General features: G+C 55.2%; 1 long non-coding RNA gene across 7 annotated transcripts in view; it reads left to right on the top strand.

Moving 5' to 3' along the window:
* Positions 1-1,764, top strand: part of LOC108309366 — a 44,500-nt gene extending 42,736 nt beyond the window's left edge. For 4 of the 7 annotated variants that reach the window (XR_005201426.1, XR_001827306.2, XR_005201427.1 and 1 more), the window contains 2 exons: positions 937-1,036; positions 1,603-1,764. This is a non-coding gene — a long non-coding RNA (uncharacterized LOC108309366). Of the gene's footprint in view, positions 1-306; positions 1,037-1,602 lie in introns of those variants that run through there. The other 3 variants (XR_001827305.2, XR_005201424.1, XR_001827303.2) reach the window with 2 other exon arrangements.
* Positions 1,765-5,568: the final 3,804 nt, after the last annotated feature.

Here is a 5,568-nt window from a genome sequence, read left to right as displayed (position 1 = left end):
CTGTGTCACCCAGGCTGGAGTGCAATGGCATGATCTCAGCTCACTGCAACCTCTGCCTCCGGGGTTCAAGTGATTCTCCTGCCTCAGCTACTCCTGAGTGGCTGGGATTACAGGCGTGCGCCACCACGCCCGGCTAATTTTTCGTATTTTTAGTAGAGACGGGATTTCTCCAGGTTGGTCAGATTGGTCTCGAACTCCCAACCTCAGGTGATCCGGTCACCTCGGCCTCCCAATGTGCTGGAATTACAGGCGTGAACCCCTGCGCCCGGCCCCTGTTTTTCCCATCTCCTCTAAACATTCTGGCTTCTAAATCACTCAGGCTCCCTTGTCTCCCCGGGACTCTATCGGCACTTCTTCAAACCTCTCCTGTTTTCCTCTCTCCTTCTGCTCCCGCCCAGCCCATGTTGCATTCCTTTCCTCTTAGCTTTCAGGACCCAGCCCTTCTGCTCGACTCCTTTCTGGAGAAAAGAAGGACGAGAGGAGGCTGAGGGCAGAGCTGAGATGCCTGCAGGCTGCATGCGGAGACCCTCGGGTTGCCATCTCCTGCACAGCAGCGCAGAATCAGAAGGGCCACCTACTGCAATGGGGGCAGCGAGGGGCCACCTCACGCTCCTCCTGTATAATATTTTGTCATTGGTGGGATGGTCCCAGGCTCTGGGATTGAAGTCTTTACCGGGCTGTGACCACACCCCTTGTCGATGGCCTGGGGGTTTTCAGCCCAAAGCTGAGCCAAGCCCTTGGAAAAATCCGCAGCCACACCTGTTGCTCTCGAGAAGTCTTTTTTTTCTTTGTAGGTGTGGCTCTTCCATCTTGAGGTCACAGGGGAACTGAGGCCGGAGGGAGAGGGACCAGGATGCCGAAGGAATCACCCAGCCAGCCCACTCATAGCCTGGCCGCTTTTCAGGAGTGATTTCTTCAGCTTCTTTCCCTCCATAGACACAAGAAGCCACCCACACTCACCTGACCAGCCGGAACCCAGGGGAGCCGGCCTTAATCCTGGCTTCCCTGCGGCTCAAAAGAATCTGGATCACAACAGGTAGGGTTAGATTACTCGCTCCAGCGTCTCACTTCACAGATGTAGAAACTGGGGCTCAGGGAGGGGCCTAGGGCCACAAGGCCAGTCCGGGACACGGTGGGACAGGCAGCCTGGACACCTGGCCTACCAGCCATCCCCGCGACCTCCCCAGCCACTGCTGCTTCCCTGGGTACCGTTTCTCCTACGCCATAAATCCCTTTCAGTTTGTGCTGCGTAGCCCTACAGTATGGTCAAGGGAGTAACTCTGGGGACAGGGATGGAGTCCGAGGGGCCACTTAGAATTCTGCCTTCCATAGTGCCTGAGGCTCCTGACTCCCCCACCTGGTTGGATCCCCAGGCAGCTCCTGGGAGGAAGTGCCCTCTCCCACCATTGCCTGCCCCTCCTCTCAATGAGACCTGACAGCCATCCCCAGTATGTCAGTTATAACAATGTAACCCCGTGGGGTGCACGCCCCGAGACCCCCACCCTTCTGAAGGCTGGGTCCCTCCTGGCCGAGCTGGCCCAGACCCACAAGCCTCTCAGCCCGTGGTTCCAGGTTCCCACCAAGGACCTGTGATTCTTGCAGGATGCCAGAGAAGAGGTGTCCACAAGACCCCAGCAGCGTTGTTCTCATTACGGGGTCTCCTCAGCCGAGATCCCTCACTCTCTTCTGGCATTCTTCTGGTTTCCTCACTGACATCATCAAAATTTGTATTCACTCATGTAATAAATATTTATTGAGAATGTGCTCAAAGTACTGGGGTAATTAAGAGTGGAAGACAAGGGGGCAAAAATGAGTCAGCTGTGAACCTTGCCTGGAGAGGGCTGAGCATAGAGGGGCTCAGAGCCAGCAGACTCCCGTCCAGGTTCTGAAACTTACTAGTTCTGTGACCTTAGCTACGTCAGCTCACTTTTCTGATTCTCAGTTTACTTGTCTGAAAAACTAGGATGATACTCACAGATTGTTGGTGAGAGACTGACTCTACAAATGGCCAGTGGCCAGAACAGACATAAAAATAGTTCTCTGACCCACAATCTGCAGCAACCAGCCCAGGAAGCTGGCCTACCATCTGCTAGCTACAAGTCATACTTGTAGGAAATCAGGCCCCAGCTCTAATGACTGGTCCAAGAAGTCAGCCAATTGACTCAACTTGGCCAGGACTTGATTTGTAATTGACAGTTTCCATAATTCCTTCCTTCCTTCCTCCCTCCCTCCCTCCCTTCCTTCCTTCCTTCCTTCCATCTTTCCCTCCCTCCCTCCCTCCCTCTCTCCTTCCTTCCTTCCTTCCTTCTTCATTTTTTTCAGGGTCTCATTCTCACCCGGGCTGAAGTTCAGTGGCACGATCACGGCTCACTGCTGATGTCCCAGCTCACGTGATCCTCCCACCTCGGGCCTCCCAAGTGGGTAGGACTACAGGTGCACGCCACCACACCTGGCTAATTTTTTGTATTTTTTGTAGGGGTGGGGTTTTGCCATGTTGCCAAGGCTGGTCTTGAACTCTTAGGCTCAAGTGATCTGCCTGCCTCTGCCTCCCGAAGTGCTGGGATAACAGGTGAGGGACCCTGTGCCTGGCTGAGTCACAAAAAAAACAAACATAAAACCTCCCTTCCTTTTGTTCCCAAACAGACAGCTGTCATTTCACATGCTTACTTTATCTCATTTAAAACATGTAAAATGTAGATTGATTGATTTATTTTAGTTTTTTTTTTTTTTTTTTTTTTGACGCCATGACTCGGATCCAGCAACATAGATTTATTAAGCACACCTCTTTTCATATGTAAAATGTAGATTCAGTGAGTGCCAATCAAAGCCTCACAACAATACAACCCCTTGCCTCATTGCCTGCTCTCTTGCTCCCTATTTTTTTTTTTTCTTTCTTCCTTTCCCTCCTGCCTGCTTTTCCCCTTTTAAATTTTTTTGTTTTTGAGACGAAGTCTTGCTCTTATTGCTCAGGCTAGAGTGCAGCGGCACGATCTCGGCTCACTGCAACCTCCACCTCCCGGGTTCAAGCAATTCTCCTGCCTCAGACTCCCAAGTAGCTGGGATTGCAGGTGCCCGCTAATTTTTGTATTTTTAGTAGATACAGGGTTTCACAATGTTGACCAGGCTGGTCTCAAACTCCCGACCTCAGGTGATCCACCCACCTTGGGAGTGCTGGGATTGTAGGGGTGGGTTACCGCACCCAGCCCCCTCTTTAAATTTTGAAGTCCTCGAAACTCTTTGGAGAAAGCAAAGGCCACAGATCTTACCGCAACTTATGTTTCTCTTTTTCTGGAGCATCCTCGACCTCGGCAAATAATCCTTTAAATCAATGGAGATCTGTCGCAGACACTTTCTGATTGATACCACCCTAAAGCTTCCCTACCCCGCCCACCTTTGAGTCCCTCTCAAATACAAGTGGTGGTGGCACAAGAGGGTGCTCCCACCGGGTTCCCTGGCCAGGAGTCCCAGCCATTTCAATGGGTGGTAGGAGGTCTTCCAGCCAGACCGGCCCCATCACCTTCACGGTTAAGCTGTTTCTGGCCCCTGTTTTTTTTTTTTTTTTTTTTGAGACGGAATCTCGAAGGCTAGAGTGCAATGGCGTGATCTCTGCTCACTGCAACATCCACCTCCCAGGTTCAAGCAATTTTCCTGCCTCAGCTTCCTGAGTAGCTGGGATTATAGCCGTCTGCCACCATGCCTGGCTAATTTTTTGCTTTTAGTAGAGACGGTGTTACACTATGTTGGCCAGGCTGGTCTTGAACTCTTGACCTCGAGATCCACCCACCTTGGCCTCCCAGAGTGCCGGGATTACAGGCATACAGGCATAAGCCACTGTGCCCGGCCCATTTCCAGCCCTTTTTCACAATCTTTCTACATCCCTGGGAGGCAGTTACTGGGTCTTTCTTTCATGGATAAAGAGCAACCTCCTCCCCCAACCCCACACACAGGGCCTCGAAGTCCCCTAAGAGACCACAGCCTTCCACTTAGAGCCAACTCATGTTCCTGCCCCTTCCCTCTATCTAGATGCGTCCCTTCCTCCATCCCACCCAGCTCCCGTGGCACTGCCTGCCCACCCCTTCCTCCAAAGAGTGGTGTGGTAAGGCAGGGGCTGTGGTGCCAGGGCATCTTGGCACGCCTCTCTCGCCCCACCCCGCCCCGCCTGCTAAATATATATCTTGGAGGAGTCCAGGAAGGAGCCGCCGCAGATGTGATTAACTCTTTGACCTCCAGCACCGTGGAGAGGGCAGGCTGGAAGGAGCAGTGGGAAAGGGGTCATACCCAAGGCCAGACTAGAGGAGCCCCTGCCCAGGCTCAGCTGGGGGATGGGAGGACCCAACCCCTCATGCCAGGCTGGGAGGACAAGGTCCTGAGGTTCCGGGAGGGAGCTGGTCTGTGTGAAAGAGACCCTAGTGCCCTCACTGTCCCCCCACCACCCAGCCCACCTCCACTGTTCAGAAGGAGGAAACTGAGTCAGAGGAGAGCACAAGCCTCATGACAATCGTCTGGCAAAGTCAGGCCCTGACCCACTTTCTCCAGAAAGAACTGAAAGAAGACCTCAATTCTCTTTCCTAGAGAAGGTGAGGGAGGCCGGGCAGGGAGCGCACCTTCCCCCGGGTGGGCCCCTTCCCAGGCCCCTGGAGTGAGGTATGCAGGCCTTGGAGGGAGGAAGCGCGTGGCTCATGGCGGGCCAGGGGTGACCCCTCACCTTCCCCTCTTTCCCAAGCGGCAGCAGCCAGCCCGGCCCCTCACTGAGAGCGGCCTGTGTGCCCCCCGAAAGGCACCCCAGAGGCTCACCAGGCTCTGCTAGCTAGGTTTGGGGGGTGGTGGACTGGAGAGGGTGGGGGGAAGCAGGGAGGGGAGAAGACTCCCAGGTTCCTGCCTGGTGACAGAGGGAGGGTGTCAGCTCCAGGCCATCTCCAGAAACATCTCCCCAGGGTCCCCTGCCTGCCACCGCTCCTGACCAACTGGGGGCTTTGGCCATCTCCCCCTTCTCACCTCCCTGACCCTTTCTCTATCCTGTTGGGTGGGGCCCCTGCCAAGGCCCAAACACTCTTGGAAGGCAGGAGGCCCAAGGCTGCTGCGAACAGGAACCACTGACCTGGGGCAGATCCAGGTGGGCCTATGGGGTGGGGCCGGCCGGACCCCAAAGACACTGACTGAAGTCCTGGGCCCCCACACCCCCGCAGGCCAAGCTCCCTGGAGTGGGGAGGGCAGGTGAGCAGAACTCAGGCCAGCAGGAGGGGCTGGCGGGACCCAGCGAGGTGGGCGGGGAGAGGAGGTGATGAATGATGAAAAGGCCTTCACACCCCTGTGCACAGGAAACCACCAAAGTCATCGGAGAAAACTGCGGGGCCCAGCAGCGCCAGGGCTGGCCAACCTCAGCGTGGCAGACGTGGCTTAGGGTGGAGGAGAGTGACAGAGGGTACAAAGCCCTCCCACCCACTACTTGGTGCTGGCTGCAGGCCCGGGGCAGGCAGTGTGTCTTCCTATGGACCTGGCTTAAAGGCCCGCTCTCCTGCTCCCCCGCCTGACCGTCCAGCCAGTCCTGCAGCGCCCCCTGCTGTCTGA

This window comes from Cebus imitator, unplaced genomic scaffold (assembly GCF_001604975.1).
Source record: "Cebus imitator isolate Cc_AM_T3 unplaced genomic scaffold, Cebus_imitator-1.0 Scaffold93, whole genome shotgun sequence".
Classification (NCBI taxonomy): Eukaryota; Metazoa; Chordata; class Mammalia; order Primates; family Cebidae; genus Cebus; species Cebus imitator.
Note: the sequence above shows the minus strand (reverse complement) of the source record. Positions and strands in the feature narration are given on the sequence as shown.